This window comes from Alligator mississippiensis, chromosome 5 (genome assembly GCF_030867095.1).
Source record: "Alligator mississippiensis isolate rAllMis1 chromosome 5, rAllMis1, whole genome shotgun sequence".
In the NCBI taxonomy this organism is placed as follows: domain Eukaryota; kingdom Metazoa; phylum Chordata; order Crocodylia; family Alligatoridae; genus Alligator; species Alligator mississippiensis.
The window spans coordinates 159,324,422-159,350,092 of record NC_081828.1 but is presented as its reverse complement, the minus strand read 5'-3'; the positions used below and the strand labels follow the sequence as shown (position 1 = coordinate 159,350,092).

The following is a 25,671-nucleotide window of genomic DNA, read 5'->3' as shown; positions in this document are numbered from 1 at the left end:
AACAATGAGACAATATTGGTCAGCAGTTTTGTAAATCAAGGAAAAAGAAACATTTCAGTGTTAACATAGTAAGAACCTATTGCTATAACATTGTCCTTCAAACCACAGAACAACAACTTCTACGCCCTTAAGTATTTAGTATTAAAGCGTTATAAATATAGCAAGGTACACATTTTCTACTGCCTGAATTATTTGTTCTAGAAAAGGTTTTAATTGAAGTTTGACTGTAAATATTTCATTTAACAAAAAGTATCTGCAATAATGGTGGTTTATGGAAAAACAGAAGAAAGTAAAGGGTAATAAAATGAAGCTATAATTCATTATTAAATATATTATGTTAAATCTACTTAAAACCCAGAGATAGAGTATTCATTTACATAGGACCTGATTGTGATTTCACTTTCATTGGTGTACAGATCTCTGGATGTGAGTGGGATCAGACTTCCATTTTTATTTTTTTTCCACAACCTCCATTGCACTTCTAGGGGCTAGACTGATTGGCAACAGGAAATATAGTAAATGATGAGATTGTTCTTGTGAAATTTCCAGCCGCAATTTTACAAAACTAGTCATTTCAGATAAGATTGGCTAAGCAGCTCAATTTTGGTTCTTATTTCAACCAAACCCCAAATTCTTTACGATTCTTCCTATCATTGTATTGTATTAGGTGTCCCTGCCACTGAATAAGCATTTATTTTAAATTGTCTGGCTTCTTCCTTCTGTTTGGATGACTCCATGGCATTCCAGGCTGGATAGATTTCCAGAGATTTTCTATGACTCTCATTTATTATATTCATACCTAGCGTACCTTTCCGGCTGACAGCTAGGGCTGATCCTGATGAAATGCATACCATTTTTTTCCCTTGCAGAAGACTGAAGTGATCAAATTTTAAACAGAAACATGTAGGGACAGTCTGTCCTCACACTGAAGATTACGTGCCTGAATCCCTTTGGAAATATTTTTGTAATCACAGCTTCTGTATGTAAAGACCGACTGTAATGCAGCAAATATACTTTTTTGTATCTTCTACTGGCCGAGGCACCAAAAATTATATGTATCAGAACAACAAGATTGTGTCTCACTTGCAAGGTTACTCTGAGCATGACCTCTTCTTTATGTGCTAACCTCAGCAAGTATCACTTTGGCATTTATCTACCAAAGTGAAAAAGAGACCAGTACCATCTTTCAATTCCATTTCTATCTTTTACTGAAACATGAATAGCACTTGAGAAACTTGGTGCAAAGACAATTGCACTTTTTTAAAGGCTTTGTCACAACATCTGATGACTTCTGCTGGCAACCATAATTATGCCTTTCTCCTCACTATCAGGACGTCTGAAAAAACAGCTTTCTATCAGTTACTCTGCAGCAAAGCTTCAACCTTGGGCCACTCCAACTTTTCCTGCTTGTTTTAAGTGACTGGGCATAATCTTTGCTTCACAGCATTAGCCATTTCTAGTGTGCTCCCTAGACATGTTGCTGCATCACAACAAGGAAGAAAAACTGCTGGGCTGCATCCTTTCCAGAATCCTCTTTGTTCTTCAAAATGTTTCAACACTGAACTGGTTTCTGGTTTGTTTTTGTTACTGTTGAGGTGACTGTCTTGCTCTGAAAATATTGTTTTAGCATGGTAAAGCAATGAGAAGCAACAACAGATACAAAAGGAAGGGGCCAAAAGAAGGTGGGAACCAACTGAATTTTTCATTTATTCTGCAGGTCCTAGTCTTCACAGCTCTTGCAGACTGCAACAAAACATCAGAGTAGCAGTTAACTAGAAGGAAGCATCTGCAGCTACTTGAAGGGAGTTTGGAGTATGAATGTCTCTGTTTCTCTACTTTAAAATAGACTGTTAGGCAGTAGCCTACTGCCAATAGCTTTTCAACATCTGGCTTTCAGGAAAAAAAAGTTAGCCTGTGATAAACCCCATGTTGCACAGATAGATGTGCTGTGTCCAGGGGTGAAGGTCTGGGAATCTATAGCTTTTTTCATATGGAAGCAAAAACTCCTTGCAGTCCAGTGTGAAATAGGGAGGGAACAACACTGGGTAAAGCTTCCTGCTATGAATGGAATATAATGGTTTCTAAATATGTCCACTGGGCAGGGAGGGTTGAAGAGGAATGTGCAAAAAGATTTTAGGAGATCTGAGAAGTCCCCTCAACTTCTCCTTCATTTTCACAGCACAATTTTAACCTGGGGCAACTGCCCCTAGTCCCATTGTCTCCTCCTGCACATTGATGCTCTTGGTACAAGCTTTCCTTCTCAAATACATGACGAGAATGCTTTATGCAATCTGTCTCATACCAGCACTTACCTCAGTAGCCTTTTCTCCCCTTGGGTAGTCTCTTTTATAACTGATGCTATTCCCTCTGCATAATCATTTAATTCATTAAACCCCCAGATCATTCTGAATTGGTTTAATTAAGAATCTGAGTGGGATAATCTGGCTGGGGTGGGTGGGAAAGAAACAAATATATTAGATTTTTGGCTTTAAAATATGTACATTTGAACAGTTTCAGAGCTAGAATCTACTGAAGTGGCAGCAAAGTGTTTTTTATGCTGAAGTTTCAGCTATGCTCCCTAGGAGCCTGGAAACGTTACAGCAGTAGTGTAACTAAGGGGCTGGGAGCGAGCACAGCATAAGTCAATTTGGGCAGGGCAAGGAAGCGCAAAAAAATAGCAGCTGTCACTGTTGTCAGCCCAGCCGCCACCACTGACTACCCAGTCACTGCTGCTGCTCTGTGCATCATTGCTGGCAAGGGTGCAAAACTGCCCTATTACACCTCTGCCCTACAGGAACTGTTTTGCTAAGAGTTTATGTTATAGGAAGGTTTTTCACAATCTTTGAAGCCAGATGCCTGGATGTTTCCAAGGAAGATTTCCTAGTTACCAACATTCCTTTGTTTAATGTATTTGCTTAAAGTGACACTAAAGAGGTCTCTCACTATGAAAGAGAGTACACTAAATCAGTTCCTTAAACTTCACACTGCAGGCACCTTCCAGGGCCACATAGGGGCCATGGGAACATTCAGTGAACCAGGAGAGCATTAGTGGGTATATGCTAGGTCTTATTCAGGGATGTTTACTGAATGCCCACAGGGAACCAGATGGCTTTAAAAAGATGTAGACCATAATCATGCCAAGCACTCGCTTCTTGCCATGTCAGTTCCATCAGAGGAATGTTTAGGAAATTTTCTATCTTTGAAATGTTTCTCAGTGACCCAGTATTGTACAAATATAATTTATTATTAAAGTGACGGCATTTTAAAATATATGATTAAACATTTGGATGACAGTCTTCCAGGAGGCATCCATCAGGGCCCAGGCAAGCAAAAGCAGCTCTTGCCCACTCATTAAAAATATGACTATGTCCCTTTAATATTTGTTTTGCTTAGCAGAGTCACTCAAACAGCTTGCACATTTAATCCACCAGCTTCATTTTGTGGTCATCTTTCCACTAATATGGCACAAAGCTGCAAATATGAAACCTTAAGCTTCTCTACTGGGGATTTAAAAGGAGATGAATATAACATGAATATAATTAAAAAGAATCTCATAGAGAGAACTTTTTAAACAATAGATAAAATGTTTTGTAACTAATTAAAAAAATCACTTAAAGACTATGAATCAATTTGGCAAAAGACTCTGCTAAGAATTAGAGCATTTTCACTGGATCAGATTAACAGAGAAGAGACATAAAACATACTGCACCCTGAAGAATTAGCAGCTGCTGCTACCACCTCGGCCTCTTAGTGTTCTTCATACATGGGAGGTGGATTAGAGGAAACAGCTTTATAATACAGGCAAGCAGGATTTTTTGTCAGTGGTACTATGCGCTCCTGGCATAGTGAAAATTTTAACTAATTTTCCTCAGTTTTAACTTCCCTTCTAGGATCCTATGCTTTGGCTTGCACTAAAAACAACTGATAGAAACCAACCCTGAATTTAGCCCACAATATCAGGTTCTGTCATAGAGCTTGTGTGTGCTTACTAAAAAACTTTCCGGGTTAGGACCCTGCCTGAAGATGCAGAGTTACAACGCTGATTCATGTCTCTAATTCATGAAGAAGGCAGGATAGATTTGCACCTTATAGACTAACCAAAGTATGTGCGTGTATGTATACAAGGGTGGATCCAGGGGGGGTGCACTCATGCACTTGTACCCTGCTTTGATTTGTGCTCCACCCAAAGTTTGAAAGCAAGTGCCTGGCAGTGGTAGAAGCATTTCTAGTCAGACAGTGCTGAGGGAGTCAATTGACTTCATGGCTCACTATAATCTACGTCAGGGGTTGTCAACCAGGGGTATGCATAGGGCCATCCCTAGGAGGTGCAAATAGGGGCGACCACCCTGGGCCCTGCACTTTCGGGGGGCCCCGTGGAGTGAGGCAGAGCAGCAGTGGCGCGGAGCTGGGCTACCCTCCCCTGCTGCCAGCGGTGGCAGCTTCTTTGGGCCTGGGGTCTGGGATCGGAGTGGAGACGAGGCCCCACATGGACTGATTTGCCCTGGGCCCCGCACCCTGCTTGGGTTGCCTCTGCATATGCATACCCTTTGGGGGCACTTGGGAAGGCCCTAGGGGGTATGCGTGGGCAGGTAGGGATGGAGCACTGCCACCCCACCCCCCCCTGCACCACCACCTCCCAGGAGCAGGGCCGGCGGGGGGGCAAGGGCAGTGGCACCCCTCTGCGGGCTGGCCGGATGCAAGGCAGAGGGGAGGGAGCTTGCATGCAGCAGCTGCTGCTGTCACCCACCACCCAGGGCTGCCACCGCTCTACATCCAGCCATGCACCACCCCCTTCTCCCCCGCTCTGTGTCTTGCTGCGCCCTCCCCTGCTCCATGTTCGGCTGCGCCCCGCTTCCCCTCCCCCCCACTCTCGGCTGCACACCATTCTCTCTCCTGGCTCTGTGTCCAGCCACCAGGGGTACACTTATTAAAAAAGGGTGAAAACCCCTGGTCTACCTGATCCCTTCTAAACGCTTACTTCCAGAGGTGTTAATGACCATCTCCTTTTTTTAATGGTCTTGATGTTCCAACAATCGAGCTATCCTTTGTTCTGCAATCCACTGTCTGCTAGCTGCTCCTGAAGCTCCTATTTCACAGCCCTGCAGATTGTTTTTAACTCATTCCAATGAAGTTATATTTGTTTTTTCTTCAGTTTTAAGATGAGTGAGACAGCCCCTGGCATACTAGTAAAGCTTCTAGTTTACTAGGAATTCTAGATCTGCCCATGTGTGTACGTATGCACACACATTGCATGTGTGTGTGTATAGCACAAGCTTTTGTGAACTGAAGCTCCCTGCATCAGATGCACTGAAAGGATAGGCAAAAAGCAGAGTATACAGAGAGAGAGAAATTAGAATTTGACTTCAGACTAACACAACTAACTATGTTTGTCTAATTTATAAGTCAGAGGGGATGAAACAAGAGATTTTCTGAAAAAAAGCTGTTAAAAATTGCCAACTGGAAAAAGCTGAGGTTTACATTGGTGGGTCTCTAGTAAAAATAAGAGAAAATCCCAAGGCAGTAAGGGAACATTGGTGACTCACCCAATGTGGGTGTGTGCTCTATGCTGAGAGCCCTGTGGGGCCCCAACTCTTACACAATCACAGGACAGCTGCCTCTGGTACCAAACCAGCAGCCACTTTCATAAAAATAGCAGCAAGCAACCATGGTCAAAGGATTTTCATTCTAGCTCTTTACTGTTGGAGTCTTCGAAATACGTACCACTTAGAGGCATGGAATTACTCAGGAATGGGTAAAAACCTAAAAACTTAAAACACTCACTCACATATAAAGTTAGTTCAGCACCTTTGCCACAATTTGGTTGGGAAATACCAAGTCTGCTATTTAGGGTTAAGAAAACTGGCATAAGTGACTGTGTATACACAAGATGCTAACAGTGCAGTAACTGCAGTTACTGCTCAGTAGCATCCCCAAACAGCTTTTAGGTGACACTGACTGTGCAGTATCTCCAACTCTTCCCCTCCTCCCCCCAGGTGTCCTCTTTTTTGGACCTGGAAATATGGTAACCCTAGCCTGCAGACTGAAGTGAATTGTGACAGCAGAGCACTTCTCTTATAGAGCATAGATCATAGGTAATTTAGCTGTGAAGGAGTGTGTCTTTTATATGTTATATGATAGTCACTATGGTACAGACTTTTAAAGATGCCTAATCTCCCATTGATATTGAGGGAGTTAGGTGCCTCAACACCTTTAAAAATGTGGCCCTATTGCTCTACCTTGTACCCCTGATTTGCCCGCCTGGTTGTACCTCATGTAATTGTTTACACCAAAACAAAGTAAAGACAAAGAGCATATAAAACATTAACAAATTGTTCTTCGCTCACATTAGCTACAACTAGTGTTTACACTCACTTTGCACAGATGTAAACAACACACGAGGTACAAGGGAGCAGAAGAATCAAGCTTTTTGTGTGTTCCATGTCGTGTAAGTGCTCTTGACTGTGCACTGCTCATAAATGACCATCCTGAACTGGCACAAGGAGTCGCACCCAGTACTATACACGGTTTATGTAGTCATAGGAAATTGTGTGACTTGAGAAACAGTATGTGACCATGTAATTCAAGACCTCATAATGCATACTCACCAGAGGCAGCATTAATATTGTCAAAGCAGCAGGAGGAGAGATTATCGAAGGCACAAATGGCAGTTATTGACTTTCAGTGGGAGTTGGGCACTTACCTACCATTAAAGCCTTTGAAAATTTCTCCCACTATTTTAACCTTTTCATGTTAGCATCTAGCTATGAAACCTTGATTTTCTCCTCACACCATTCTTGTAAGGAATAAATAATATCCCTAAAATTATTTTTAAGTCTGTTGCAAATGTAAACTTTGTACTTTGAGAAAAATCATGCCAAGTGCACATTTTTTAAATGTTATTTTTGGTGAATTCTAGCTTGGCACAATTTGCAGGGGAACATCATTAAAATGTGAGCATCCAGATTTGGCTGTTGATACAAACAGCTATTTAACACACTACACTCAGTGAAACCTGAATACAGTCCAGTCAGCATTCAAGATAAAAATAATTGCTAATGAGGTGAAACAGAGGCTCCCAAATTCAGCAGCAGGGAGTTTTATAATTAATGGTGCACCGACTTCTCATCTCAGGTGATCAATCTTTGTAATGTTTCAAACTCTTTGTTCTACATTTAAATATTTTAATATTAATTTATTCTAATGGACCTCGAGTGAATAATGAAGGATATCAGAACTTGATTTAAAAGAAAACAACTCAACCTCTCACACATATGGATCAGCCTGACCTACTTATTCTGAGAGAACACAAAACCTTAAAAAAACCCAGCAAACCCCATTTACCTGCTGGATGGTGTTTCAGAGATTTCCCTGTTTCTTTAGGCTTGTATCATTAACACATTGCAGCTGGGGATTAGAGAAGGCTCCCTGGGACCTGACTGAGTGTGTGGGGGAGAAAAGGGAAGGCAAGGCAAGAGAAGTCAGTTAGACTTCAGTACAAAAATCAGTCATATATTTCTGCAGGCAGATTCTGGCTCCTCTCATGCCTCAGTAATCCTACCAGCAGCTTTAGAATTGCATGGCCATAGCTGAGGGCAGAACTCAGCTCCAAATTTCTGTGCAGGGGTGCCAGGAGTGGAAAGTTCAGAGTCAATGGGGTAAGGAGGAGACAGGAAAAAAAAGCTTGTCTGCAGAAAAAGGATGCAGGGCAGAAACAAGTGTTTATTAAGAAAAAATGAACTGCAGCAAATCTGCAGTTGTCCAAGCAGAAATTTAAGGTAACAAGCAGTTTTTGTGATAGCACCTTGGATCAATTGTTCTATCAGTTCCTGAGGATATTGGTCCAGCAGCAGGAACAAAGAGAAACCAAAAAGAGAGAGAGAGAAACTAGCATGATTCCACGGGCCTTGTTACCACTAGCAAGGCAGAAAGCAAGAAAGGAACAAGTTTAGATGGATCCAATTCAAATTCAGTGCAAGAGTATACTGACTTTGTCTTTGCCAATAGAAAAAAAAAACACAGTGCATGTACACTTAACGTTTAAAAACTCCCCTGTAATTTCCTCATGAGAAGAGGAAGGAAAAAAAACAAACCACACATGGCACATAATATTCATATGGCTTCCTTCAGAACCAGAAGGCACTCAGATACTACCATGCTGGGAAACTTCCTGTAAGAGAATCCAAGGTCTAATCAAAATCATGGATCTGATCTTGCATTCCTGGTGGGCCCATATTGCATGTTTTTATGTATGCACAAAGAATGCATTCAGGTCTCAAGAGCCACTGTGCCATAATGAAAGGATTTTATATAATGGATTAATTAATATATAAGCCCAACCCAGCTATAACAGAGAAATTGTTAATCTCCCTGATGGTCATTATGGCTAATATACACTGTCATTATATAAAATGGGAAAGGGAGGGAAGCCTCTGCTTCTCTTCTACTTTATTGCTTTGCACATATTACAAAATGGAAGGGACTCCCTGCAGGCTGTTCTTTTCTGGCTGCTGGCCCAAAGTGCAGTGCCAGTACCTCTCTCTGTATGGTGGCACCTCCTGACACAGTAGAGAAGAAAAAGGAACCTATGGGACTGTAGGCAGGAGAACATGGTGGTAAATCCCAAAATTTCAGACCTGCTGAGAGCTGTTTCACTGAAAGCAGCATTCTCCTGATGTATAGCAGAGTAAGGGGACATGGCAGGCTTCCATTTTACAAGGATTGCATTTACAAGGAGTGTTGGATCTCCCCTTGTTCTGCTGTAACAGAAAAGCATTTCTCAAACTACTTTTCCTTTTGATTGTCAGGAAGAAGGTAGGGGAGAGAGACATGAACACTCACTGGCTCCTACTTCATCAGTTGCTATGAAAGGATAGGCAGAAGGAAAGGGTTTTATATATAAGACACAGGGATGGGAGAGAGGATACTGCTAAAGGTAAAAAGTGGGTTGATTAGGTCAGTCAAAATGACTAAGGCAACTAATACCTTCGGGGATGCTGGTGTTAACAGCTAGTTTGAGTAATGGGATAAGAATTCATAGTCCTTCTTGAAACCATAATTAATACAATCTAGTCTGTTAATGGTTTCTTATTTTGCAATTGCACACTCAAGTTGGGTATTAAAGTTTCTTTTATTTAAGGACAGTTACTCTAAGGTCAGTCATAGAAGTTTAAAGTGTTCTGCCACTGGCTTTGGTGTGTTTCTGGAACTAATGTTGAATCAGTGCCCATTTATTCTCCTTGGCCAATATAGACAGCAGAGGGATGCTTGCAAGCAAGTAATGGTGTATATGACACTGGTGAAAGACCAGTTGTTATAATTCATGTTCATAGAATCATAGAAAATTAGGTTTGGAAAGGACCTCAGGAGGTCATCTGGTCCAACCCACTGCTCAAAGCAGGATGATGGTAGCTGACAGTACATTATCCCAGCCAAGACTTTGTCTACCCAGTTCTTAAAAATCTCCAAGGATGGAAATTACACATCCTCTCTGGGCAGCCTGTTCCAGTGCTTTACTACCCTCCTCATGAGAGTTTTTTCCTAATAGCTAACCTAAACTTCCCATGCTGCAACTTGAGACCACTGCTCCTTGTTCTGCTATCTGCCACCACTGGGAACACTTTAGCTCAGGGGTGGGCAATTATTTCGGGCGCAGGGCCACTTACTGAGTTTTGGCAAGCCATTGAGGGCCACATGACAGGCAGCCAGGGGCAGATAAATATTAATTTTCTAAATTTTTTAGGGGCCCCGCAGGCCAGATAGAATAGCCTGGCGAGTCACATGTGGCCCCTGGGCCGCATTTTGCCCACCCCTGCTTTAGCTCCATCCTCTTTGGAACCACCCTTCAGGTAGCTGAAGACTATTACTAAATTCCTCTTCAGTCTTCACTTCTCCAGACTAATTAAGCCCAGCTCCCCCAGACATTCCTCATACACCACTTGCCTCATCCCCCTAGCCATTTTCATTGCTCCGTGCTGGACTCTCTCCATTTTGTCACATCCTTTCTGTAGTGGGGGACCCAAAACTGGACTCAGTACTGCAGATGTGGCCTCACCAGTGCTGAATAGAGGAGAATAATCACTTTCCTCAATCTGCTCTCAACACTTCTACTAATGCAGTCTAGTACACACTTAGCCTTCTTCACAATAAGGGCACACTGTTGACTTATATTCAGCTTATTGTCCACTGTAACCCCCAGGTCCTTTTCTGCAGAGCTGCTGCTTAGCCATTCAGTCCCCAGCCTGTACCAGTACATGGGATTGCTCCGTCCTATGTACAGGACTTTTCACTTGTCCTTGTTTGGTCCAGTCATGATAGTCTGTGTTGATGAGGTGGCACAGCTGGCATTTGGGTATGGAGTACTGCCTGGTGGCTTGGTGAGAATTGGAGTTAGGTAGTCTGTTGCTAGAAAGGCATTATTTGAGGTAGAGGGGGACGCTAGGGCAAGTGTGTCCCTCAGGTCTACCTTGAGGTGGTTGTCATTTTCTAGGAGATGTTGGAGTTCAGGCTGGGGGCTGTAAGTGATGACCAGAGGTATTCTGTTTTCTTTATCTCAGGGTTTGTATTGTAGCAGGCTAGAGTGGGGTGTGAGTCTGGCTCTGTTTGAGTGGGTACAGTTTTGGAATTGTATCAGAAGTGGCAGCTGTGCCACCTCAGAATCACTACTGTAGCACTATAATGGTAACACATTGTAAAATGAAAAAATAATTCAGGTGACAAGTAGTCTCTTATAGATGCAGAATTTGTTGTCCATGACTACTGTTTCTGCTGTGTTGAAAGCCAAAACATCCAAAGAGCAGGCAGAAACATCAGGAAACGATTTTCTATTAACAAAGAAAGTTTTATGCCAGAACTAATGTGTGTGTGTGTGTGTGTGTGTGTGTGTGTGTGTGTGTGTGTGTATTTATTTACACACACACACACCCCCCTACTTTGTATTTTCTGGAGGCAGACCAGGGAGTGATTATGTTTGAACAGAAAATGGTATTTGGTATTTTAACTTCAGTCGCTTTATCAAAACATGAGAAAAAATAGTGAGCATTTTCTTTTCCCATTCCCTTTAAAATATCCTTCTAGTTGCAAACAGTATATGCCATTTCCCCTTAAGGAAATAGATGGAGAACATATCACTATTATAATAAAAAGCTAATCAACCTTCATCAAAACATATTTGAATAATTGCCTTACCTGCTACTGCTACAACTATGATACTGTTTACTGGAGGTCATAGATTACTGTCAGCTACAGAAAATGCTTTGCCTAACGTATAAAGGTTTAATAAAGGGTTAACTTTCTTCTAGCCAAGAAAAACCTAAGTCTCTGTTCTGTACTCTAGTATTTACCCATTTGCACTCAGCACACAATTACTGGCAAGAGAGAATGGATAATTCTGATTTAGTAGCATTTTAAAATTCACAGATGTAAACTTACTACATGAGACGCAAGACAATAAAGAGGCAGGCCCCTGGCTTAAACAAAGCAGTGGTTCCTGTTCCTTAACATATGTATAGTTCAACAATTTGTAAGGTAAGGAAAGAGAGGAGAGGAAAACTCAGAAGGATTTGGACACAGTGGGTTTTGCACTGAAGAAATCAACCAATTTTTATGACACAATATGTAAAAAGTCAATGTTGTCTTATATTCGCTATTCCCTGAACTGTATAGAGCCTCTAGGGTGGGACTGCTTGGGAATACTCTGGGCTTTATCCAGGCTTCGTTTTTTTTAAATAGTTCTATTTGCAGAGCACTGTCCCCACTTTCCATCTGCTGAGGACTGTGGTGCCTCTGTATTTCTGTCCCACTCTTCAGCACTATTCTCACTGCTTTTTCTAGGGCTGCTCTGGTCTCTCCATACTTTTGAAGGGTGGTGTTCTTTCTTCTTCTACTGTTGTTCACATCAAGAACTATTTTTTAGCTTCCTTGTCAGTTAGTATATCTACATGTCAGAGCAGAATTATACATCAACATACATTAGTACAGTAACTTTGAAAGGTACCAGCACTCCAGAGTAGCTCCTTAATGCTGCAGTGTTAATGCCAGACATCTGTAGATTCATCCCCACTTGTTCCTTGAGTGAATGGCACCTGTATAGAAATGGTTTGTACATGAATACTTGAAGGAATTATGTGTAGGGCATGACTGACCCTTCAAAAAATCCAATTCAGAAAAGTATTCCATTCAAATCCAATTCTGAACCTATAAATCCGAGGAGCTTTCCAGTGTATTTGAATGTATTCCACTGTCTACAACAGGCCACTGCAGATCAGAGGATAGCACTTTCATTTTTATATCTTATGTACCTTCCAGGCATTTTGAATTTGCCCATTTGAGTCCAGGATCAAAGATAACAAGAAGTCCTTTTTTAAATACATAGGGAGTAAAAAGAAAGCACTAGGTAACGTAGGCCCCCTGCAAGACATGCGTGGCAATCTGGTGGTTGCACCAGACGATAAAGCTGACCTCTTTAACAAATTCTTTGCCTCCATTTTTCTGAGCAGGACCAGGACATCCCTCCCACTGGGATCCCGGACGGACTCAGGAGAGGCACGGCAAGGCCTAGGGTCAGAGAGGACCTAGTTAGGGAACTTCTTGTGGGGCTGGACATGTTCAAATCAGCAGGTCCAGATGATCTCCACCCCAGGGTGCTGAGGGAATTGGCAGAGGTCATTGTGGGACCTCTGGAACGGCTTTATGAACACTCATGGTGCTCTGGCCAGGTGCCAGAGGACTGGAAAAGAGCCAATGTGGTCCCCATTTTCAAAAACAGGAGGAAGGAGGCCCCGGGAAATTATAAGCCCGTTAGTTTTACCTCGGTTCTGGGGAAGCTCTTTGAGAAAATTATCCAGGAGCACATCTACAAGGGACCAGCAGGGGAGATTATGCTTAGGGGCAACCAACACGGGTTCATTAGAGGCAGGTCCTGTCAGACCAACCTGGTTGCCTTCTACGACCAGGTCACAAAATTCTTAGACGCAGGGGTAGTGGTGGATGTAGTCTTTCTGGACTTTAGGAAGGCCTTTGACACTGTCTCTCACCCCAGTCTCATTAAAAAATTAGGCGACTGTGGTGTCGATGCCTACAGATGGGTTAGATGGGTCGCAAATTGGCTGGAGGGCAGAACCTAGAGAGTGGTGGTGGATGGGTCATTTTCGAGCTGGAGGGATGTGGGCAGTGGGGTCCACCAGGGCTTGGTCCTCAGGCCTGCACTGTTTTATATCTTCATCAGTGACTTGGAAAAGGGGGTGAAAAGCACCTTGTTCAAATTCGCGGATGACACTAAGATGTGGGGAATGGTGAGCAAGCTAGAATGGAGGCACAGGCTACAACTAGATCTGGACAGGTTACAGGGGTGGGCAGATGAGAATAGGATGGGATTCAATACTGACAAGTGCAGGGTACTGCACCTAGGGAGGAAGAACCAGCAGCATACCTACAGGCTGGGGAACTCCATTCTCATCAGTGCAGAGGCAGAAAAGGATCTTGGAGTCATTATTGATTCCAAGATGAACATGGGCAGCAAATGTGGGCACGCGGTCAGTAAGGCTAGCTGCACCTTGTCATGCATCCACAGAAGCATCATGAGCAGGTCCAAGACAGTGATCCTCCCCCTCTATGCAACATTGGTCAGGCTGCAGTTGGAGAAGTGCATCCAGTTCTGAGCGCTGCACTTCAGGAGGGATGTGGACAGCACTGAGAGGGTCGAAAGGAGAGCCACTCACAAGGTCGGGGGGTGGGGGAGGAGCAGGCCCTGCGAGGAGAGGCTACAGGACCTGAACCTGTTCAGACTCCACAAGAGAAGGCTGAGAGGGGATCTGGTGGCCGTCTATAAACTTACCGGGGGGACCAGCAGGGAACGGGAGAGTCTCTGTTTCCCCAGGGCACCCAGGAGTAACTAGGAATAACGGCCACAAGTTGACTGAGGGTAGATTCAGGCTAGACATCAGGAGGCACTACTTCACAGTCAGGGCGGCTAGGATCTGGAACCAACTTCCAAGGGAAGTGGTGCTCGCTTCTACCCTGGGGGTCTTCAAAATGAGGCTAGATAATCACCTAGCCAGGGTCATCTGACCCCAGCATTCTTTCCTGCCCATGGCAGGGGTTGGACTTGAGGATCTGTTCACGTCCCTTCCAATCCTACCAACTATGAAACTATGAGTCTTTTAGTCATTGAAAAATGAAAAGAACAGAAAAATAAACAAGATCTCAGCATTCTTCTACTCTCTAGTTCCTTATATGATACCGATCCACAAAATATCTAGCATCTAACGAGTTAAAATCAACTAACATTTGTTTTCTTCCTCTGTCAGCTGATATAAGTAGCAAGAAACACTTTGGGAGAGATGGGAAACAAAGTAAAAGTGTGTGTAACAGGAAGAAGGGAGAGAACTATTGTGTCTGAAATGGAGAAGCACCATTTAGAAAAAGCTATATTGAAAGTAAGAGATGAGATTCACTATTAGTTGGAAAGGCTGCAGAGTCTGTGGGCATTCTTATATCTTTGGGTAGCAAGTTCCAGTCCAGGAGCAGGTCTCATAAAAGTTCACCTTCTGGATTCACATATTTGCCTCCATTTGTCAATCTGTTTAATTGTTCCAAGGGAATGAAACTGTTGAAGGAAGGCATGGGAGAAGAAACAGTCCATCAGGTCACTGACATCTATCCCATGAAGGAATTTGAATCCTAGTTTGTAAATTTATGCCATTTTATGAAGAATCATCTATGCTTCCAGTGCATTGGTCAGATTATTACCCCTCATGTTCTCTGACACCATCCCAGATGCAAATAATCTTCTCTTGTCAAGTAGACTGATGATCTTGCAGCAAGAATATTGGATTCTGGGGAACTGGGGAGATGGTCTCAGTATATGTTCTAGCAAAATTAATTTGTTTTTTAATTTGTTGCCTGTCGCAGAGCACTGAGGTACCCTGCTCCTAAAGAGGAGAAACTGCTGAAGAAAAAGCCCTAGCAGTGAATAAGGAGCCCAGCTGTTGGTTGCCAGGGCAACTGGAGTCAGCAAACGACCCACACCTGCCAGCGGTCAGCTGGCTGTAAGGGGCAGGGCCTGGCTCTTATAAAACCCAGGAGCTGAGGCTAGGGTGGTCCCCTGCCAGCAGCCAGAGAGGCAGGAGCTCCTAAATCAGGATGTGAGAAGAAGCCTGACTGCAGGTACAGCTTAAGCTGAGTAAAGAATGGCAGCTCTAAGATGTCTGAGCAACATGGTTGTAGCCAGGTGGCTTTAAGTTATGTTACAGCCTAGGGGCTTTGTTTTGCTTTGTTGTTGTTACACCGGTGGTTTGGGTGAGGCTATTAGGGGTTGGAGGAGGCCTCATAGGGGACCCACAGTAGCGTGGGGACCCCAGTGCCAGTAAGAGTGCGGTGTATGGGGTGCATAAACCCCAGCCCCAGAGAGGGGGTGCTATTGAGAAGCCCCAGTGCAGGCGTGGCGAGCCTTGGAGAAGCGGGGTAGCAGTGCGGCGAGCCTTGGAGAAGCGGGGTAGCAGTGTGGCGAGCCCCGGAGAAGGGGTGGCTTTACTGAGAAGGCCCTGAGACAGGGCGGCTTTACCGAGAAGGCCCGGTGTGGGCACGGAGAGCCCCAGGAGAGGGGCAGCATTCCTGAGAAGGCCCCAGAGAAGGGGGCAGCACTTAAGAAGGCCCGAGGAGAGGGCAGCAGTACTGAGGAGCCCCAGAGAAGGGGGCAGCATTGTGGAGAAGGCCCTGGAGAGAAGGGCAGCATTATTGTGAAGGCCCCAGAGAGAGGGTGGTGCTGCAGAGGATCCCTGAGAGAGGGCACCGCTACAGAGAGGACCTCAGAGAGGGCGAGTGTATATTTGACAGACCAATGTCTATTCCAGCTGCGAGGCTTGGGGCGTGGTATAAGGGGTGGTTGGAGCCACGCACAGCCCATAAGGCTAGGGTGCCCCAAAGCACCCATTTGTGGGACAAGACCCACAAGGGGCCCAGGAATCCATGGGGATAGAAGTTGCAACGAACCGTGTCAAAGAAGACGTAAGGCAGCCTCCCATACAAATCTAAACAGCAAAGACGTGGCAGGAGAGAATCAGAGTGTGCCCTTGGGCCAACTTGGCACGGCCCTCCTGTAGGACCCTGCCCGTGACATTGCCATAATGGAGATAAATGCAGCTTTTAACTGTCCTTCTTGACTGTGGCATAGGTTTGTAGAAATTACTTGTATCAAGTCTGTTTGCATGAGAGCATACTCTTTATTGCTGTGAATGAATTATAGTGTTCTGGACCTCTCTGGAACTTCTTACTTAAGGATGATCACTTGTGGTGGTGGTGGTGGTGGTGGTGGTGGTGGTATTGATGGAAATGGATGATTTCTAGTTGTTGAAATTAATAACAGTGACTTTTAAATAATACATTTTGGATATTGTATTCCCTCAAGTTCTTTAGTAGAAAGGAGAGTCTCCAGTAAAAGTTCTCTAACTAAAGCATAAAGCAAAATTCCAAATGGAAAATAAACACAATCAAGAAAACTAACAACAGAAAAGCAGTAAGATTGGCTGCACAACATGTGAAATCAGCCTGCACCAATGCTACAATAACATAGTGCCCACAGTTACTTTATCCCACAGAGTGCTTTATCTTCATATGAATAAGTAATAATAATTCCTACACACCACTTAGTTGAATGAAATGGTAAATTTTTTTCCAACAAAATTATACCTTGGTTTCCAGACTTCCTCTTGAGATTTGCTTTACAAACTTCAGTGCAGTCATAATATTTTGAAGGACTTGTAACTGTTTTAACAGAAAATGCTATTTTCTCATGCACTGTTCTGTGGTCTTCCACTTTGTGCTAAATAGTGGTCTTCATATTTGTGCTTTGTCTTAAAACATTTACAAATCCTTCAAAATATTATGACTTTGCACCAAAGTTTGTAAAGCAAATCTCACTTTCTCATGCACTGTTCTGTGGTCTGTTCTCTACTCATTGCTTGCTCATTGGAGTGAGAGAGTTACAGCCACACATCAGGCAAAGATTAAGCCCCCTGAGACTGTTGATCACTCTGCTGCTGCAAAACTAGCAGTTACTCTGCAGTTCAGAGCTGGACAAAGAGCCTCTGCTGTTTTTCACTGTCAACCTGATGAGATTAATGTCACTTCTAGACTTTATTAGCCCTTTTACAATTCAAAGAGATTAACAAGACTGTATCATCCAAAATATAAATGGTGAACTGTCCAATCATTGAAAACCAAGATTGCCACAAGTGACTGATGATTCAGGGTGCCCCAGTTTTGAAGGTCTAATTTTGGAAAGTAGGTGCTCGACACTTCCTGAACACCAGACCTGTAGAAGGGGTCTTAAGTTGGATACCTAGAGAATTCATAGCACTTTAGTCACTAGTCATTTTAAAAAATCTTGGCCAAAATATTTGCTGCAGTGAAGTGTACAAAGGAGGTAAAACACATCTGTAAAAAAATAATCAAGGATTTATTCAAAAACTGTTCACCATGGCAGAAAGAAATGTTGCTTTGACTTGTATACTCGTTTTTTCAGAACATTTTCATATGATCATTGCTCACAATTCAGTGCAACTTAAACTTATTTCTTCCTGACAATTCACACAAGAATAAAACAGCCTAATGTATTAGTAGAACTTGAAAGGGGGAATGTCAGATTCTACATGGTTCCTTGTTAGGACTCAGAAAAAACTACATTAAGAAAGGATATTATAATAATATTAGTCTTATCTTTATACCTTTATCTTGATATCTTTTGGCATTTTTATCCCAGGTGTCCAAAGAACTATACCAATTTCAGAGAGACTCTGAACAGAGTCTGAGGGATGCTCACATAGAACTCAGTGCAGCCAGTGTTTATAAATAAATCTACACACTAAAACTTGTATAGAAATTACTCTTTCACTGAGACTCAACCACCACTGCCAGGGCAATAAGTGAGAAAATTGTTTAACAGCTCATAACAACATTATACCCCAGTTTGGGACAAGAAGGGATTAACCAGCTAATACTGCAGGTGGAAATTTAAGTAGACAGAAAGCAATTGTCAACTATGTGACATCTGAGGTTCCCCATATGTAGTCCATGTAGTCTTACCATGCCTTAACATCTAATAATATTTCATTATATTTTTGTACTTTTTGGGGGGGATGGGGAGTCATTGGATAGGGTTCAGTCCATTAAGATCATTCCATTTCCCTAACAGCTTCAAAGGTCTTTGACATTATCATCATTCTCTGCTGATCAAGAAGAGACTCAGATTAACTCTTTACAACCTGTTGAAGTTGCCCCAAACTTTAGACAGAAAAAATCCAAGATGCCATTTGTTGGAAAGATCATTACAGAATATTGATCCTTCGTATTGAATGGGCTATTCTGATGGCACTGGAATCTGAATTCTGTTCCCTGATAGGTAATCCATAGATCAGTGCCAGCTTAATTTCACATACTTTCAGGGTTATGCTTGATAACATGGGTAATCATGAGTGGAAAGGAACTAAAACATGACCAAAGAATAAAAGCAGAAGGTCACTAGGCTAGTGCCAATCCTCTACTTCTTTCCCATTTAGAGGAACCACAGATTTCAGTTCTTTCTTTCTTAATCCATGTCAGTGCATTGAAAACAAGAGACACAGAAACACCATTAAATCTTGTTTGTAGAGGTGAGCATGAAATGCCAGCGAAATCAGCTCTGCATGCCATGAGCAGGTTCAGAAAAATTCTGTCTTGCCACAATTTAAAAAGGTCCCTAACCTTAACTGCAACTACGAGGGCATGCTAAGGGAATGTCAGATGGGGTTTTATATCTACAAGGGTGATCTAGTAACCAATCAAAATCTTAAAACCAATAGCATACATATCGGACTTCCACTATGCTGAAGGCAAACTGTATTAAATGGCTTATGACACTGAAATCGTGAGACAAGGCTCCTGACACAGACAATGAATTATGAAGAAGTGATTATCCAATAATTTTAATAATTAAATTTGATAACAAAAAAACCCCATTCTAATGTGCACCATAAGGTGAAATGGCTCAAGCATTTTGAGGAGATGTCTATGTTGCTTCTAGGGCCCTCCCTGCCCATGTACTCCTGCTCTTCACAAGCCAAAATCAGGAATAGCGCAGTGAAGCCACCCTAAAGGTGTCCCCTGCGTGCCATTCCTGAAATCATTGGGCATCTATACACATGCAGTGAGGCTCCTCTGACACACTGTGATTACAATGTGTCAGAGCAGACTCAATTAATCAAGTCTGCTGGAGCATGGTAATTACCGTGCTCCAGCAAACTCCAGCATCACATGTATCAGCATCCCCGCATTGAAAAATGCTGGCAGGGTATGTTATCTAAAGTGATGCTGATACATGTGATGCTCCAGGAACTTTAATTAGAGAGGCTCTTGAAGCCATTCTAATTAAAGCACCCCTCCTACCCCCTCACTCCCAGAGTACATATATAAATGCCCATTGTTTCTGGCATACTTCAGAGCAGTAGCAGCAGGGACTGCTCACACATACTATCCCATTTGGAAGAGAAACAGACACACAGAAAATGGCAGCATTGAGGTGATATCCATTATGGTCCGGGAAATGTGCAGGAAGCAAGAATTTTGGTGGCCAATTATCTTTTAATAGACCAACTGCATAGTAAGGCTGTGCAAAATTTCACCGGCTGTTTCATTTTGATGTTGTTTTGACTTGTTTCAACCTCGAAACAGCAAAATCAAATCAAAATGAAAGGCTTCAAAACAGCCTCGAAATGAAATGTGGGCAGTTGAAACGTTTCAAAATGTTTGAGTTTTGAAGCTGGGCTTGCTTGCAGGGAAACAGAAAGTAAGGATAGGGAGGGGGAAGACGGGGGAAGGACTGCTCTGATATTGACTGTGTAGCTGGCCAGTGACAGTGACCCTTCCCTGAGGTCCCTTCCAGGGTCCCTTCCAGGGCCCCAGCACCAGTGAGGGTGCACCTTAACACACACACAAAGTCACACATCACAAGTTTTGCTTGTCAGCAGCTTGAGGTGCAGTTTCCCACAAACCCCTGCATCTATCTCCTTGAAACCTGGCAGGCATCATAGCCTCAGAAGGGGCTACCATCCCTGATGTTTTCACCCACCTGTGCCTTCACGCTTATAAGTGACAAAAATTTTGCTTTCAAGAATTTGAAGTGTAGTTTCCCAGAAACCCCTTCACCAATCTCCTTAAAACTTGACAAGCTTTGTGCCCTCAGCAAGGGCTACCCTCCCTGCTGTTCTCATTTGAATCAGGCAAGAAATGACAAGGTTATAGGCAGTCTTGTGATTTCCCCATTATAGCTTATGGGCAAAACATCAAAACAGCGAAACAGTTTCAACGAAATGAAATGGAACAGTGCTTTGAAACAAAAGAAAATGTCGAAACAAAACACTGTCCCTTCAAAATGGTGAAATAGAAGTTGAAATGAAATGGTGCTTTTTCACACAACCCTTAGAGACTCTGGAATATAATGCATTTTTCTTTAAGTGTTCTTTAAATATAAAACAATCCCCCACATAAACCTTTGCCTTTCACAAAGAAAAGGCTTTTCTGGTCTTATTCAAAGTCATTCCTCCCCTGCCAACATATACACTTTTTCGTTCAACCTATTAGTGCAAACATCCCATAAACATCCCTAGTTATTCCATTGGATTATTTTGTGAGAACATATCCAGAAACTGTTCTCATTGTCCTAGCTTGCTGACTGTTCACTCTAGCAAACATGGAGACTGCTCTGCCCTTATTAGTCAAACTTTTCTTGAAGAGAGTAGTGACTTAAGGTGCCAAACATGAGATATGTTAAGGATGCCCAATTTTCAGAAAGCATGGAGCTTCCTTCCTCTAAAAAGTTAAAAACCAGACTTTTTATAAGGTATGTCAAATTGGACAACCCAAACTATTACTGCAGAAAAGGACCTGGGGGTTACAGTGGACAATAAGCTTAATATGAGTGAACAGGGTACCCTTGTTGCAAAGAAGGCTAACAGCATACTGGGCTACATGCATTGCCACCAAATTGAGGGAAGTGATTACTTCCCTCTCTTCAGCACTGGTGAGGCCACATCTGGAGTACTGCATCCAGTTTTGGGCCCCCCCAATGCAGAAAGGATGTGGACAAAGTGGAGTGAGTCCAGCAGGGGCAATGAAAATGGCTAGGGGACTAGGGCACATGACTTCTGAGAAGAGGCTGAGGGAACTGGGCTTATTTAGTCTGGAGAAGAGAATACTGGGGGTACAGGGGATTTAATAGCAACCTTCATTGATTTCATGGATTTCATAGACATTAGGGCTGGAAGGGACCTCGCAAGATCATTGGGTCCAGCCTGCTGTCCAAGAGGCAGGAAGTCAGCGAGGGTCAAAGGATCCCAGCAAGATAGGCATCCAAATGTTTCTTGAAAGTGGCCAGAGTAGATGCTTGCACCACCTCTGGAGGGAGTCTATTCCAGGCCTTGGGGACTCAGACAGTAAAGAAGTTTTTCCTTATGTCCAGCCTAAAACGGTCTTCCAGGAGCTTGTGACTGTTGGGCCTTGTCTTCCCTTGGGGTACCCTGGTGAACAGATGTTCTCCCAGTTCCTGATGCATACCCCTTATGTACTTATAGGCTGCCACCAAGTCACCCCTGAGCCTATGTTTCTCCAGGCTGAAAATCCCATGGCTCTCAGCCTCTCTTCGCAAGGTGTGCTCTCTTGCCCTCTGATCATGCATGTGGCTCTCCTCTAGAGTCTTTCAAGCTTCTCCACATCCAATTGTGAAGCCCAGAACTGGATGCAGTACTCCAGCTGCAGCCTCACCGGGAGGATGACTTCCTGGGTCTTGCTTGAGATGCATCAGTAGATGCAAGCCAGAGTTTTGTCTGCTGTGCCAGCTGCAGTACTGCATTGGTGGCTCATGTTCATCTTGTGGTTAATCATGACCCCCGAATCTCTTTTAGTCTTGGTGCTAGTGAGTGTAGTACTGCTGAGCCTACAAGTGTGATGCAGGTTTTTCTCCCTAGGTGGAGTACCTTATATTCCTCTGTATTGAATGCCATCAGGTCTTCATCCGCTCACCTTGCAAGCCTGTCAAGGTCAGCTTGGATCACCAGCCTATCTTCAAATGTGGACGCTCTTCCCCATAATTTGGTGTCATCAGTGAACTTAGCCAGTCTGCTTCTGACACCAGAGTCCAAAATACATTAAAGAGTACAGATCCAAGAAGTGAGCCTTGGGGGACACCACTAGGCACTATGTGCCATATTGTTTCGGTTCCACCAACTACTACTCTCTGGGTCCGATCTTGGAGCCAGTTCCTCAGCCATCGAACCATAGGGTTGCCAAGGCCGCAGTTCCCCAATTTTGCCATAAGGACATCATGGGACACCAGGTCAAAGGCTTTTTTTAATGTCCAAATATTGATGTGTCACCTGGTCATAGAAGGAAATGAGATTGGTCAGGCAAGACCTACCCACAATGAAGCCATGTCAGCTATCCCTCAGAATGTTGCTTTCCGTTAGCCAGTCATTAATGGTTTCTTTGATAATTTTTTCCAAGATCTTTCCAGAGATTGAGGTCAAACTGCCAGATCTTCCCTCCCCTTCTTTCTTGAAGATAGGCACCACATTGGCTTTCTTCCAATCTTCAAGTACCTTGTCTGAACACCACGAGTTCTTAAATATTCTTGCCAGTGGCCACACTATGATGTCAGCCAGTTCCTTTAACACTCTTGGGTACAATCTATCCGGACCAGCTGATTTGTGCGTGTCCAGCTTCTCAAGGCGTTCCCTCACAAGATCTATGCCAATGGTGGGCATATAGTCATCCTTACCCTGGTGATCCTGCATCTTGTCAGGTAGGGTGGTCCCTCTGGGCTGGTGAAAGACCGACTCAAAGTAATCATTAAGCAGATTGGCTTTTTCCTGGGTGTCGGTTATCAGTTGCCCCATTTAGTTTAGCAGGGGTCCAATGTTGCCCTTTTTTTTCTGACTTCCCACATATCTTAAGAAGGACTTTTTGTTGTCCTTGATTCATGTAGCCAGTTGGAGTTAAGTTACAGCCTTGGTTTTCCTAGTTTGCTCCCTGCAGGCACAGACCAGGACTGAATACTCCTCCTTAGTTGTGTTTTCTGTCTTCCATCCCTTATGAGCTTCTCTTTTTAGATGCAGGAAGTCCATGAATTCCCTACTGAGCCAAGAGGGCTGCTAAGCCCTTTTATTACCTTTCCTACAGGCTGGAATGGACCTCCCTTGTGCTTCAAGGATCACTTCCTTAAGGAGCGACCACTCATCATGAACTCCCGTCCCTGTCCAATCATTTCATCTCAGGCCTTGACAACTAGACTCTTGAGCTTATGAAAGTTGGCTTTCTTAAAGTTGAGGACTTCTGCATTGCTGACTTGCCAACTTTGCGATGGATAGTGAAAGTGCTTAACTCGTCACTGTCTCCCAGCTTCCCTTTGATTTTTAGGTCACTGACTAGATCATCCCCTTTGGCCAGTACCAGGTGCAGCAGTGTCTTACTGCTTGTCAGCCTGTAAACTTCTTGTTACACATACAGCTCATCCACACATGTGAGGAAGCTTTGTAACCGACTGGATTTGGCTGAGTGCTCTTCCCATGAGATGTACAGTAGTTGAAGTCTCCCATGCAGCCTCAGCCAGTTCTCTAGTGAATTCATGGTCAAGCTCTTGCTCCTAATTTGGAGGTCTGTAGTAGACTCCTACTGTTATATCCCCTTCACCATGTTCCCCTTGTATTCTAACCCAGAGGGTATCAAGTATCCCTCCTTGGGTGCGAATCTCCGCTTGTAGAGAAGAGTACTGCTCCTTCACATAGAGAGCTACACCCCTGCCCTTACTGTCAACACAATCTCTCCTGTACAATGTATAGCCATCTATACCTGTGGTCTAGTCATAGGAGGAGTCCCACCAGGTCTCCGTTATCCCGGTGAGGTCATAGTCATTACTGTTTAGCAGATGGACCAGTTCCTCCTGTTTGTTCCCCAGGCTCCTGGCATTTGTGTACAGGCAAGTCAGTCTGCTGTTGGAGGCCCTAGGCTTCCCTGCACTCTTAGAAAAGCCCCATCCCTGGGCTGGGGTAGAAGTGGGTTCCCTTGAGATGCCTGACCTGCTGATTTTGTGGTTGATGCTTGGTGGGTTTGCACTGGTGGTTATCCACCCATCTCCCAATGAACTTAATTTAAAGCCCAGTCAAGCAGGTCAGCCATTCTGGCTGAGAAGAGCTTCTTCCCCAATGGAGTGAGGTAGAGTCCATCACTTCCCAACAGACTGCAGCCTCTCTCTGAAATGTGGACTGTGGTCGTAGAAGGGAAAGCCTTCACAATGGCACCAACGCCGCTGTCTTGAGTTCACTACTTCAATTCACCTCTCCTTCCTCAGCCGGTGACCCATAACTGGAAGGATCGAGGAGAAAATCACCTGCACCCCCAACCCCCTGAGCCTCACTCCTGGAGTCCTGCAATCATACATAAACCAGCTGGGATTGCTCTAACCTGTGTCATTTGTGCCCACATAGATAAGGAGCATGAGGTAGTGCTGGGAGAGCCAGATAAGTTTTGGGATCCTCTCAGCTACATCCTGGACACGGGCCCCTGGGAGGCAGCAGACCTCATGGGTTAAGGGTGACAGATTGCTCCCTTTGTCCCCCTCAAGAGGGAGTCTCCCACGATGACCACTCTGCATTTCTTCTTAGGGATGGTATCTGGGTGCATTTCTTCCTCATGTGCAGGAGCTGGCAGCTTTGCTGGCTCTACTGGTGCTGCTAGGGTTTTGTACCTGTTGCGGAGGTCCAGGAGGGAGGTGACCCTCGTGCAGCAAGCCTTGGGGCTGGAGACAACCTTTGTCCAAACCCCTGGCTGGACAGTATGGGAGCTCCTCTTGTCCACCCTTGTCCTGGCAGGCAACCTAGCTCTTCCCTCTTTTTTTCTTCAGGTAAAGAGCCTGGCAGTAGGAGTCAATCACCTCTTTGCCACCCCTGATGGCACGCAGCCTCTGCACCATAACCCTCCTTGGCTCCTCTCAGCTGCTTCCTGCAGTTGTCTAATTCCCACCCACCATGGGTCCCACTTACCTCCCAGCTGTGCTGGGGGTCAAGGTTGGGGTCTGCCACCTGTCTGCTGGGAACCTCTGGGAGTCCTGGGCTCATGGGGGCACAACAGGCTTCTGCCCATGCGTCTCTCACCAGAGCCGGACCCCAAACACCTGAAAGGTGGTTCCAAAGAGGATGGAGCTAAACTGATCTCAGAGGTGGCAGATGACAGAACAAGGAGCAATGGTCTCAAGCTGCAGTAAAACACGTGTAAGTGAGATATCAGTAACAACTTTACCAATTGGACCTAGACAGGTTACAGGTGTGGGCGGATGAGAACAGGATGGGTTTCAACACTGACAAGTGCAAGGTGCTGCACCTGGGTGTTGTGCCCCAGCTCAAGTCTGGGATCGTGCCCAGTATGCAAAGGCCAATAAAGATACCAGGGGTGAAAGTACAAAGAAGGTTTATTGCTAGCAATAAAAGGTGCGAGCGGAATAATTTAACATAACAAGCACACCAGATTACTATTTCTAAGCATCTTTTATACAGGAGTTTTTTAACCTTCATAAGCATGCTTGTTTGCTGACTGGTTATAAGTGAGTGACGCAAGAAGTTCTTTACTGAGCATGTCTCTATACCTGTGTTTTAG

The 25,671-nt window shown here is 44.0% G+C and overlaps 2 long non-coding RNA genes across 4 annotated transcripts in view; one reads left to right on the top strand and one right to left on the bottom strand.

Annotated features, from left to right (window-relative positions):
• The window catches only part of LOC109285797 (uncharacterized), a 183,458-nt gene that overhangs the window by 46,458 nt on the left and 111,329 nt on the right, over positions 1-25,671 (bottom strand). The window contains exon 6 of one of the 3 annotated variants that reach the window (XR_002093646.2): positions 11,375-12,080. The exons of the other annotated variants lie outside the window; for them this stretch is intronic. This is a non-coding gene — a long non-coding RNA (uncharacterized LOC109285797). Of the gene's footprint in view, positions 1-11,374; positions 12,081-25,671 lie in introns of those variants that run through there. 3 annotated transcript variants of the gene reach the window in all.
• LOC132250917 (uncharacterized) overlaps positions 15,106-25,671 on the top strand; it is a 31,557-nt gene continuing 20,991 nt past the window's right edge. The window contains exon 1 of the long non-coding RNA XR_009462627.1: positions 15,106-15,162. This is a non-coding gene — a long non-coding RNA (uncharacterized LOC132250917). The remainder of the gene's footprint in view (positions 15,163-25,671) is intronic.